Source organism: Pinus tabuliformis, chromosome 5_2 (assembly GCF_031772625.1).
Source record: "Pinus tabuliformis cultivar Carrire ecotype Pingquan chromosome 5_2, CPIR1, whole genome shotgun sequence".
NCBI classification, from domain to species: domain Eukaryota; kingdom Viridiplantae; phylum Streptophyta; class Pinopsida; order Pinales; family Pinaceae; genus Pinus; species Pinus tabuliformis.
In genome coordinates this window covers 836,071,808-836,085,735 of record NC_142306.1, presented here as the reverse complement: position 1 = coordinate 836,085,735, position 13,928 = coordinate 836,071,808, and positions in this window count along the sequence as shown.

Below are 13,928 nucleotides of genomic sequence, written 5' to 3'. Positions count from 1 at the left end.
GAAAAGACGAAGGCATTGTTAAGAAGAATTTTACCCCCAAACATTTCAACCCAGCTTTCAACCTTTGCTCCCAAAATTCCATCCAACCAAACTTTGAAAGGTAATTTGGTAAGAGGTAAAGGTGACTCCCAAACTCCCAAAAATTCAACTAAATACATGCAAACCCATTTTGCCTGTCAACCATCTAAAGAAGAAACCGTGTCGTCAGATATGGGGTACAACATCATAGAAGATATGTAGAAGACATAGGAAATCATTGTGGCTAAGATAGCTACTCAGTGGGAACTAATTATTAAATCATTTTCTACTTTGTCTTCCATCACTAGGCCTAACTCATCCACAAATACTAGCTCATTCGACTAGTCTAAAGCTTCGATTAATTTACAATCCATTATTAATGCAACAAATGAAAATTCAAGGGGCTCAACGCCTCCATTTCTTTATAAATTTTGGGATATTTAGCTACAACGTACACAGTTTCCTTGTCAACTTAGGTGCATCAACCAATGTCATACCTTTATTCGTATGCAAGAAACTAAACATCCATCCTACGAAGATAGATGCTAAAAGAATTCAATTGGACAAGCCTCAAGTCCCTATAGTGGGGGAACTGAACAATGTGATAATTATATTTTCTTTTGATACTAGAGTCCATCAATGCATCGACATAGTGGTTGTTGATATACCAAAATCATACGGGCTATTGCTTAGTAGAGACTGGTCAAGTAAGTTGCAGGGGTGCTTTGCAACTGATTGGTCCCATCTATGGTTTCCATACAAAGGTGAGAATAACTAAATAAGAGTCAACAACGAACTCTATATGAACCATACAGTCATTGACCCATAATATCTAAACAAACCAATTAGTTTTGCTCGGGAGGAGTTGGGAATGTTCTTTATAGAGACAAGCATTGGGTGTTATAAAGATATTCCACACCTACCTCACCTGACACACAGCTAGAACTCCTTCCTTGATTACTAGTTGATGCTACTGAACCCTGTACCATAGATGTAAATAATTTTAACGTAGATGTAAGTAGTAATGAAATGTGGAATTTATATTATGATGGGTATAAGACTCAGGATGGAGGCATTTCTGGCTATATTCTGACAGATCCCGAAAAAAATATTTTTTAATTTCTTGTAGGTTAGAATTTCAGTGCACTAGAAACACTGTAGAATATGAGGCACTAATCCTTGGGCCTTAAAAGGTAGTTGATATCAAAGTTGAATGTTTGAAGGTGATTTTTAATTTTGAGATGATCACAAGGTAGGTATTTCATATTATTCATTGTCTATCATTGCATTTGAAAAATTATCAACAAGAGGTGTGGCGCCTAATATGTTATTTTAGGGCTTTTGGTATTAAATCTATCCCTATAATCAACAATGCCACAACTGATACATTAGGTAATGCTACAACTATGTTTACACCTTTAATAGATGGTTGTTATATCGAGATTATTTCTGAACCTATTGTTCAAGATAATGTATCCGTGTTTTGAATGATGATCAACAAATACTCGATTTCATGGCGAATGCAGATGTGTTCAGATACGCAGAAATAGATGAAGAAGAGCATGATAGAGCCTTACAAGAAGAATCTTATAAATGCAAGGACAACGCTATGCCTAAAGGTGTTGTTATAGTGGAAAAATTAATTGATTTGCGGAACTGTTTTTAGGCCCCCCAAATAATAAGACTCATAGTTCCACGTTTTTCTATGAGAAAATCAATATTGGGACAAAAGATGACCCAATTGCCATGTTTTCCCATGAGAAAATCAATATTGGTACAAAATATGAGCCCAATTTCATCAATTTGGGTGTTGGATGTTCATCAGATGAAAGACAAGCATTTATCATCATGTTTAGGAAATATCGGGATGTGTTTGCCTAGATGTATGATGACCTGAAGACGTATGATACCTAAATAATCAAGCACATTATACCTATAAAGGATGGGGTTAAGTTTTTCTAGCAAAAGATAAGGAAAGTACACCCCACGTTCGAACCCCTTATCCAAAAAGAGTTGAAGAGGCTGTTGGATGCATGCATTCTTTTCAAAGTCATGCACTCCACTTGGGTCTCGAATCTGGTTCCTCTACGAAAAAGGTCTGGTGAAATCTGGTTATGCGTCAATTTCTGAAATCTGAACCAGACTTCGGATAAAGATAACTATCTGGTCCCCTCTATGGAGGAAATTCTTCAAATAGTATATGAATCTTAATGTTCTCCTTGATTTTTGGTTTCTCTGGGTATAACTAGGTTTCGGTTACTGAAATCGATTGTTTGAAGATGAATTTTGGAATGAAGTGTAGAAATTCCTTGTAGATTCAAAGTGCTTATGTAATTTCCTAAAAGAAAAGACTTGAATCTACTTTATTCATCAGCAGAAATAATTAATTGATCAAAAAATCACAAAAAATGAGACAAGATTCATTCACATATGCTAAAATATTTATCTAAGGGGAAATCTTGCTGCTCAAAACCCCTTCCTATATGTATATTGCATTAGATCAGAAAAATAGAGAAGTTTTACATGCTTGTTCAACTTGAACAATCTCTGCACAAGTACAATTTATCTCACTACCTCACAAGCTATCTCTCACCAATGCTTAGCCAATTATGTCATCTGCCAAGATTCTATTTCGTTGTGTTGTTTCTCAAGAAATTATCCCCCTATTAATTAGGGAAATCCCCATCTTGAATTGCGCAATATCTATAGGCCCTTCTCTGACTGCATGCACCACCTGTAAAGATCGGAAAATTATACAATTGATAGTACATTTCCCTTGAACTCCAATCTCAACTGGGTAACTCAAATTTCATGCATGCATGAGTTAATTATGGATTATTTATCAGTTAGTTGGTTGAACAAATGAAGCTACACTCGAGTGCTAGACCTCCTGCTAGTTCCTCCATTCGTTGGAACTAGTTTAACTGATATTAATGCAGTTTAACTGAATTAAACTCAACCTAGGATACTAAAATTTAGGAACCACTCTACATGACTCAAGATAGGCCCTCAACTCAAATTAACTAACCCAACTAAGTGAAATTAACTTAGTTAAGCCATTCTCATTGTCTTGTGATGTGGAATTAAAATTTTACCCTAATTTAATTCAAGGGAAAAATAAATCAGGAATTTTTTGTTGCCATTTTCAACATTCCCTCTCAACAAGAAAGGGATTATCTACTACCACAATAATGCCTCTATGGAACTCGAATTTTCATCTTGAAAATTACTTTGTAAGAATATCTTCATCATATTCCTCTATAGGAATGTACTCTAACAACATGATTCTCCTCTACACACAATCTCGTAGATGGTGATACCAGATGTCGATATGCTTGGATTGATACAAATATGTTTGTCACAGTAAATCATTGTAGGATCCATCATCTGACCAAATAACCCAACAAGAATCTTCCTAATCCAGATAGCTTTATAAGCTGCTTGACTAGCATCCATGTACAATGCTTATACTGAACTGAGTGAAATTGATCTTTGCTTCCTTCTATACCAAGAAACTACTACAAACCCAATACTGAAGATGCCTCTTGATGTTCTCTTCCTGTCTGATGAGATACCCACCAAATATACATCTATGAAGCCTTGCAGCTTCACTCCTTCTGTCCTCCTGTACCAAATATCAAACTGAGTGGTGCCTCTGAGGTATCTCAACACATGTTTGGATACCTTCCAATATAGTTTGGTTGGCTTAACCATTACTTGACTAAGTTGGTCAACTGCATAACACATGTTAGTTCATGTGTTCACAAAATACATAAGTGAACCCACAAGCTACCTATAAATAGCAGCCTCCACTACTTCACCTGAAGTAGCACTTTCCTTCCTCCAATTCCCTGCTAGAGGAGTCTCCATGGGTTTGCTGCTCTCCACGTGGAACTTCTTCAGTATCTCATTGGAATACTTTCCCTAAGATAGAAATAGTTCCCCATCTCCTTTCCGTACTTCCATACCAAGGAAATAATGCATGAGCCCTAGGTCTTTCATCTCGAATTCTCTTGCAAGATTTGACTAGCTTCTCGTCACCTGTTTGAATTGAATCATTGACATATAATAATATAATCAATACTTTACCGTCAAACACAATATGGTAAAGGTTTGCATTTTCTTCACTTTTGGTGAAGCCGAACTTGGTGAAGTAACTTTCAATTCTAGTGTACCAAGCACTGGGTGCTTTCTTCAATCCATACAATGCTCATTTGAGTCTACACATATGTGAATCTCTATCGAAGGTCTCAAATCCTTCCGGCTACTTAATGTACACCTCTTCCTCAATCACTCCATTGAGGAATGTTTTATTCACGTCCATATGATGTATCTTCCATCCCATCTGCACTGCAAGTGCTAGAATTGATCTGATAGAAGAGTACCTTGCTGCTAGAACAAAGGACTCCTCGTAATCAATTCCCTCCACCTGAGAGAACCCCTTGACCAAAAATTTGGCCTTGTGCTTCTGAATGTTTCCATATGTTTTTTCTTCACCTTGTAGATCCACCCAGGACCTACCACTGACTTGTTCTTTGATGTCCGGACAACTTCCCAAACACTATTTCTGACTATGGAATCACATTCCTCTACCATGGAATCAACCCATACTAGCTTCTGCACTACTTCCTCGAATGAGGATGGTTATGTCTCAACTGGCTCACTCATCATAGCCATGTGCCCAGTGTACCAAACTAGTGACCTCCTCTATTTTTGTTGTGATGTGGGTGATCCCACATTCTCTCTAGCATCATGCAATAATTTTTGAGCTTACTTGGTGTGCTTCCTTCCATCTATGGATGTCTCTGCATGAGTGGTGGCTTCCATTCTCTACTCCTCTTCTTGTGGTTGCTCTACATCATCATGAGATCCCTCCTTTGGAGCCAAAAGATCCTCATATGCATCCAACTAAAGCTCCCTCTCAAGGGAACATCTCATGGACTTCTCTTCACCAAACTTCACATATCTACAAAAAATTGTCATCCTATGAGGTGGAAGGTACACTCGATAGTTGTGAGGTGTATCAATGTACTCCAGAAATATTCCGAACTCAGTTTTCGGCTCTATATTTTTCCTTGCATCCATGGTAACACAAAAATAAACTAATGAACCAAAGGTCTTGAAGTGTGACACATTTGGTTTATGTAACACCCTCATCCCACATCTACTCAAGTAACCAGCCAACTAGGGTAAATATGTGATGAGAGGCTGCTATAATTGGATTCAACCACCTAGGTGACCTTAAGGAAGTGGAATCGACGGAAACACGCCACAAAAATCTTCCACATCAGCAACAAAACTCCTAGGAGCCATCCCAACCACTCAGGTAACAGTCCCTGAGACCAATTGAAGTTTTAGACCATTAAACCCCGAGACTCTCCCTTGATATGGACATGTATGCATCCAGGAGGCTCCATACGCTCCCAAAACATGGGTATGCATGCGTTTGGGGAATTTTAAACTCAGACCTGTGCCTGCGAATCCCGAATTTGTGTCACTTTTTCAGGCCCAGAGCCCAAGTCACTACCCAAAACTCGATGACACTTTGAGAACTCAAATATAACAACATAATAATGATACAAATGAAATTTATTGAACAAGGACTTGACTGGACCCCTATTGGCCATGACAATAATTTCTTCAAACATGTCACAAATATGTAATCTACACATTTATACAACAAATTTGAGTATAGGGGTCTCATACAATATTAGAATCACTAAGAAGCATTGTTCCCTTATATCATTAGCTGCATTATCATCTATTAGGTCATAGATACATTGTTCATTTATTTATAAATAAAAACATGAGGATATCCATACATCATCACTGTCATAATACATGCTTATATCCAGCATAATAACAACATATATATTTAGGATATATCAGACATAGGATCCATATACGCTAATACATTTGAACATAAGATACCAAGGAGAGAACATCTTATTAATGAATGAAAAAACCAACTCGGGATGGGACTACCACGTTCCACTGAACATAGGTTGGATAAGCCAAGTCTCTCTTTAGAAAATCACCCCCATGCCATATTCCAAGCATGAATATGGGACTCAAACCAAAAGAACCAACCAGGGCATCCTAATGCTAAACCACCTCACCCTCATCAATAGAAACCAGGATTTACCACAATCCACACTAGATCACTAGGCCAACACAATGAAAATGTAATAAAAGGATTTACCATGATCTACACCAGATCACTAGGTCAAAACAAGCATGGTTGCCACTAGATTTCTACACCTACACTCTGAGGAATTGTCATGTCTCCTAGTTTTTCAATATTTACCGCAATCCATAGTCCGATCCAGGGATCACTAGGTCATAAATTGAGACTCCACCCTCTAGGATTTACCATATATCCTGCCATTCACGGAAAAGGATTTCTAGGCCTAATTAAGGGAAACCACCTCTGGGATTTACTGTATATCCTGCCATTAATCGGGCGAGGATTCCTAGGCCCAGCAAGGCACACAATACCTGGATTTAATGCAACCCACATTTTGGTTAAGGGGTCACTAGGCTAGTGGCTTTACTGTAATCCATAATCTAGTTCAGGGATCATTAGGCCATGTGTTCTTCCTTTCTAAGATCCACCTCACTCAACTTCGAATCCATATGGCAATCCAAATCAGCGAAAACATGAGAACCCCATCACACCATGGCTTTCCGCAAATGGTGAGGTTAGGCTGAAAACACTCTCAGACCTGGAAAACCCCATGCCATAATAGCAAAGAACCACATGTAATAACATGCATGTTGAATCTAGCAAGGAATACATATATGCAAATCAATACCTACAAAGAATCGCATTGTAGTCAATAGTTGACTAATCCTACTCTTCATTGCTCGCTCCTTCCTTCCTCTTTCCTTGTTTTCCTTTCTTGATCCATTGCCAAAGTACTCCAAGAAAACTCTAAGTCTCCAAGAGAGAGAGAGAGAGAGAGAGAGAGAGAGAGAGAGAGAGAGAGAGAGAGAGAGAGAGAGAGAGAGAGATAAAATAATGAGAGAGCTCCAAAACTGAACTAACAAAAGGTACCAATTGATCCTCAAAATCCTTTTTATCAATGAGGCCTCTAATTTCTTCATTTTTCAATATTTTCCTTCATTTTCCTCCTCACGTGCAACTTGTAACCTTTCACCTTCCTTTTCTCCTAATTTCCATTATTTTCATAAATAAATGTGCCAAAAATGCCATTTTTTGTTTCCAAACCGTTAGCCATTTCCTTTTCCAATTTCCTTAGCCATAATAAACTAATGAACACCCACACCAGGATGTCTTTCCCAACATTCAGGTTGAAGTAAGTGTCCCATCAACCGTGGTTTTTATTTTGCCTTTATTAACTTGTACTGCATGGAATTTTCACCAGGGCTATTACATAAATCTCCTCCTTGGGGGACACTGTCCTCAATATTCAACCACACCTATACCTCAGCAAAGCCACTAAAAGACAAACATACTACCCACATAGATTTATAACATGGCTCGATGCAGTATTTACAATGATCACCCTGCTGAAAAGCAAACCAACATGACAACATAATAGCATGACAACTATAACGACATTAAATGCATACCTCTTATTGGATATTTATAGCATAGATCATGGCAGTATTTACATCCATATACATATGTACATTTACCCAACATCACCAAAACATGTACCAAAAACATATACCAAAGACATATAAAAAACATTCACTCAACCAGTAAATAAGGAAGGATACATAGCCCGTATCTGATCTTCCATCTACCATGTAGCTTCATCGGGCCCAAAGTGCTTCCACTACACTTTAACCTGCTCAATTTCTTGGTTCTAGAGCATGAGAACCTTTCTCTGCAATATACACTAAGGCTTCAGCTGGAATTTTGCATTTGGCTCCACCTGGAATACAGACTAGTCAATCACATGATCATCATCTTTAACATACTTCTTAAGAAATGACACATGGAAACCATCATGGACTTTTACTATCAAAGGCAATCCAAGGTGATAGGATATTGGACCAATCATCTCAATAATCCCAAAAGGTCCACAAAACTGTGGTGCCATCTTGGCACATGATCCAATCTGCAAGGAGCTCTTCCTCAATTTGATGTGCAAGAACACGTGGTCCCCAACCTGGAACTCCTTGAACAACCTATTCTGATCTGCATAGCTCTTCTTCCTATTTTGCACTGCTTTCAAATGCTTCTTGGTTACCTGCATTTGTTGCTCCATGTCTACCAATATGTCCAGTCCAATCAACAACCTGTTAACTGGATCGCTCCAATTGATGGGAGTATTACAACTCCTCCCATACAATACCTCAAACAGAATCATCTTCAAATATTCCTGATACCCATTGTTGTAGGTGAACTCTACCAGAGGAAAAAAATATTCCCACTTTCGCTGTTGATGCATCACATACATCCTCAACATATCCTCCAATATCTTGCTGACCCTCTCAGTCTATCCATCTGTCTGCATATGATAAGATGTATTGAAGGCCAACTTTGTACCCAAACCTGCAAACAACTCCTTCCAAAACTTGGAAGTGAACTTCACATCCATGTCTACCATAATCATCTTTGGAACACCGTGCAATATTTGTTGGCATTATGATACATATTTGGTACTATGACACAAGTGTTGTCCTTGATGGCAACCCACATAGATGACAGATCACAGTTCAGGAGCATAGAATGAAGAAAGAGAGTTATATGCAGGTTCCCCATTGTTCAAGTCATGTGTACACACGGGTTCGCAGAATAGAAGGCGCGTACAACGTACAAACGCACTTTCACATAAAGAAAGGCACGTACATGTTGGAAAACTTAGTTTTGGTCCATGGTATTTTGATCCATGGTATTGGTCCAAGGGATCTTGTCCGAAGTGTTGACCCCAGGTATTTGGTCCAAGGTATTGCTTCTAAGTGGTTTTGGACCATGGTATTGAGTAAGGCCTAAGACTATAAAAGGAGGAGAACATCATTAGGCAAAGGCACTCAAGTATTGAATATCTATTGAAGAGTAAGATCTATAATACAGGTCATTGGGTTATGATGCACAACAGGATTTGAATCAAGGATGAACCTGAGCGCTTGATGAAAGATAAGGCTTGAAGTGAAGTATATTTGTGTGGCTTTGATATTTTATCTGAATAATTGGCGCATGTCATAATCTGTAAACATAATGATCTGGGTATAACTAATGTCTGAATTGTTGTAAAGGTTAAATCATCATTTACAGATCTGTACGTAGGTTCACTTTATCAAAGGTGCGTATACACGCTGGTTCTACATATCCAAACAACGTATACGCAGGATTGCCTTGGGAAAACAACGTATGTACACAGGTTAGACATATTGAAGTAGCGTATACCTAATAAACTATGATTTAGCTATTTATGTTTGTTGTTGCAGTTTTATGGGTTCTAGCTTGGGTTCTGGTTACTGTTACTATATTCTAGTTACAGCATTCTGAGAAGTGATTCAGTTTTGGTTGGTGCAAAGGAGATTGATTGATGCAGATATTTGATGTTTGATTGATGATGTTGATGGATCCAGTCTGAAAATTTATGAAACGTGGTCCCTAGAAGAAAAGAGAAGGTTGTAGCCTTCTGTAGGTCAGCACCTACGTACTAGTAAACACATTAGCTAGTACAAGATCTAGGGGGTTATAGCTCCCTTTCAGGAGAAGCTGGAGAACGAAAGAAGGTTGTCATATTTTGCAGGTTGAAGCCTATGTACTGGTATAAGACTGCACCAGTACAAAAAAATTGTAAAAAGAAGTTTCTTATTAAAAGAAGATAGAGACAATTGCAGCAGGTGGTTTCACCCACATTCGGTTTCCACCTTATATCTTGTGTTCTTGTGTGTGATTGTCTACTCTGTTTTTATTGCACATGGTTACTGTTTATATGGTTCTGATGCTCAGATTAAAGATCAGCATATGTTGAATTAACTAAATTGTAAGTTTGCAGGGTATACGCTAGTTGCCTTAAATACAATTGTGTATATACACAAGTTTCATTAACTGAAGTAGCATATATGAATCAGACTGTGAAATGAAATATTATTGACTTAATAATACTGATTCACCCCCCCCCCCCAGTATTATTTCCAACAATATTACCACATCATTGATGAACACTTATGCAACGTCACTAGCTGAATACGTAACCTTCATTGGAATGAAGTTTTCAACCTCCGTCAACCTGTCCACTACAACCATGATGGAATCATGTTGTCTAACTGTAATCGATAAACCTGTGATAAATTCCATGGAAATGACCTCCCATTCCCATTCTGGAATCACAATCAGCTGTAGTAGCCCACCTGGTTGCTTACACAGTGCCTTCACTTGCTGACAATCCAAACACCTAGCCATAAACTTTGTTGCATCCTTCTTCAGATTCAGACAATAATAAAACTTATTCATTGCGGTCAATGTCTTTTGATAGCCTAGGTGACCTGAATATGATTTCGCAAGAAACTCCCTCAAGATCACCTTCTTGAGCTCAATGTTATCTAGCACATATATCCTATCCCTAAATCTAACCAATCCATCTATCGTGAGATGATAGTTCACATCCTATGCACCTGCATCTATACCTATACCTGTACCACTATCTATACAACTACCTGTACCTATACTTGTACCACTACCAATACCTATACTTATACTCTTCCCGCAAGATCCTACCCTGTACATCTGTCCCATAGGAACTCATAGTTGATATATTATTTACCTGTATCCACCTGCTAAGATCATTTGCAAACTTGTTCTCCTTTCCTTTGATGCACCTGATCTCAAAAATCAAACTCATTGTGTAACAAACCCTGGTGAAAATTCCATGTAATAAAAGATAAAAACAATAAACACGAATGAATGGGACACTTATTCCAAATTGAATTTCGGGCAGGACGTCCTATTGTGTTTTCATTAGGTTGTTTATGGCTAAGGAAATTAGCAAAGGCATTGGCTAAGGCTTTGGAAAGGAAAATGGCATTTTGGTAGATTTATTTATGAAAATAATGGAAATTAGGAGAAAAAGGAGGTGGAAGGTCACAGGTTGCATGTGAGGAGGAAAAGGAAGGAAAATAATGGAAAATGAAGAAAATAGAGGCCTCATCCATAAAAAGGCTTCTGAGGATTAGTTGGTAACCTTTTTTTTTTCAGTTTAGCTTTGGAGCTCTATCATTATTCTCTCTCTCTCTCACCCTTGGACACTTAGAGTTTTCTTGGGACACTTTCGCATTGGAGAAAGAAAGGAAAAGAAGGAAAGAGGAAGAAAAGATCAATCAGCTACAACAAGCTTAATTGCAGGTACTGACTTGCATGTGTATTTTCCTTTCTATATTTGGCATGCATGGATTTCATGTGTTTCTTTTCTACCATGGCATGGGTTTGCTAGGTGTGACATTATTTTCAGCCTACCCTTGCCATTTCCTGATAGCTTTGATGAGATGGGTTATCTCATGCAGTCTATGTGGGATGGACGAATTGGATTTGAAGCTGAGTGGAGTGGATCTCCGAATTGACAAAAACATGGTGGTGGTGGTCCCTGAACCAAACTGAGGATGCACGAAGCTACTTTCTTAGTAGCCCCTGAACTAGACTGTTGGTTGCGGTAAAGCTAGATTGTGTGCCTAGCAATCCTTGCCGGTGAATGGAGAGATATACGATAAATCCAAAGAGGTGGATTTTCTCTCCTTTGGGCCTAGTGATTCCGAGATGGAATGCAAGGTAAAGCCTAGAGAGTATGTCTAGGTGTAGGGGCTGGTGATCCCTGGATGAGATTGTGGATGCATGGTAAAGCCTGAGAAACTAGGAGGCACTTAAATTCCTCCTGGTATACACAGATAACTCTGGTATCATCCACATTTGTTTGTGTTTTTGATGTGTTCAATGAGTCCCGCATTCATGCTTGGAATATGGTATGGGGGTGATTTCTTGAAGAGAGACTTGGCATAGAGAATCTATGGTTGGGTGGAACGTGGTAGTCCCATATCTGGTTGGTTCATTGCATTGATTAATGGGAAATTCATTCCATTGAGTTTAATGTGTAAATGTAGTGGTGTATATATGGATTTTGACGCCAGATATGTTGATTGTATTTATGTTCCTATTATGCTTGTTATATGCACATTTTATGGAAACAACTATGTTTGGCTCTCAGCATGTTTTTACTTGTATTTGATTAGATATTGTGTCTATGACCTAATAAGTGATAACAAAGAAAATGACATGAGGAAACAATGGTTCATGGTGATTCTTAGATAAGTAAGAGATCCCTACAATTGATTCTGTTGGTTATACCTGTAGGTTAATGTTGAAAATATGTTTGATGAAATGTCTGTCATGTCTAGTAGGGGTCTGGTGAAGGCCTTATTCAACTATTTACAATTTCATCATTGTTTCCTTGTACTTTACTTAACACAGAGCTTTCATTCCATTCTAGGCAGTGGCCTAGGCTCTGGACCTGAAAACGTGGCTTAAAACCCGGGGTCATTGGCATAGAAATGGAAATTTTGGACCACAGTCACTGGCATGTAGTCCTATGAGAGTGAATTTAGGTCTCTAGTCACTCCCTTTCCCATAGCATGAGACCGAATAAGACTTAAATTGTCTAGAGAAGCAGTGGAAGCCAGGGCCAGGTTGTTTGAGTGGTTGACTTATCTCCTAAGGGTTTTGTTGATGGTGTTGGATGACTATATGTGATGTTCCCTTGATTCCACTTCCTCAAGGTCACATAGGAGGTCAAATTTGATCGTAGTAGTCTCTCGTCTCATGTTTACCCCAGTTGGCATGGTTACTTGGGCGTATATGGGAGGAGGGTGTTACAGAGTGGTATCAAATCATGTTTCAACTCTCATATTGAATGGGTTGAATGTGTTAGTCATGAATGCATGTTAGTTGCATGTGTGTCTCTTAGACTTATATACTTGTTGAATTTTCTTGATGATGGTTTAGGGTTGTAGCATGGTTATCATGAAGAATTTAATGTTGATTTCATGAAGAGTATTTGACATGAGTATGTGGCTAACTGTATATGGTTATTTTTCACTTACATGTTGATTTTATGTTTCCTACTTACATCCTTGTATGTTAGGTTACATTTTGAATATTTTGATAATGTCTTGCAGGTTGATTGTAAGAACTGATTGATTATTTTTGACTACATGCATTTATATGTATTTGTAGTTGGTCAGGCATTTCTTATGCATATTGTCAATTGCATTTAGCAATTTGTATAATGGAGTAATGGTTGTTGTCATGCATGAGGTCATAACATGCATTATTGATATGGCCTTGCATTGATGACTAAATCCTAGTTAGAGTGACATCTATCTGTTGATATATTTATTTGTGTATGTATATACACTGTTATGACTATGCTATACATATATCACACTGATTTTGTGATCTTGCAGACAAAGTATCCTCCCCAAGATATACTAAGGTACATTGGTTTATTGTGATTTGGTTTATTTGACATATTATGCATTGCAGGAAGTAAAGGTCAAATGGTTAGCAGGGTGGTAGATTATGTAGAATCTCCCTATGCATCAGATGAACAATGTGGTGTGCAGGGTACTTCGGATTTGGATGATACATTGAGAAGCTTGAAGGAAGAGATAAGGAGTTGTCAGGTAGATAATGACCAGATCATATAAGCGCAAGAAAAGCAAGCATAGGTCAATGCTATAATTCTTTAGAGTTTGTTAGAACCTCAGCGACAAGGGCCGCATAGGACCATCCATGCACATGAGGATGGAACTAATGGATCATATGGCAGTATATCTCCTGGGAGACATAGATATGATAGATCTGACATGGTGAAAGATGGTAGGTTGTTAGACACTTTGGAAAGGAGGGGTGATGAGTACATGTATTATTCTAGTTC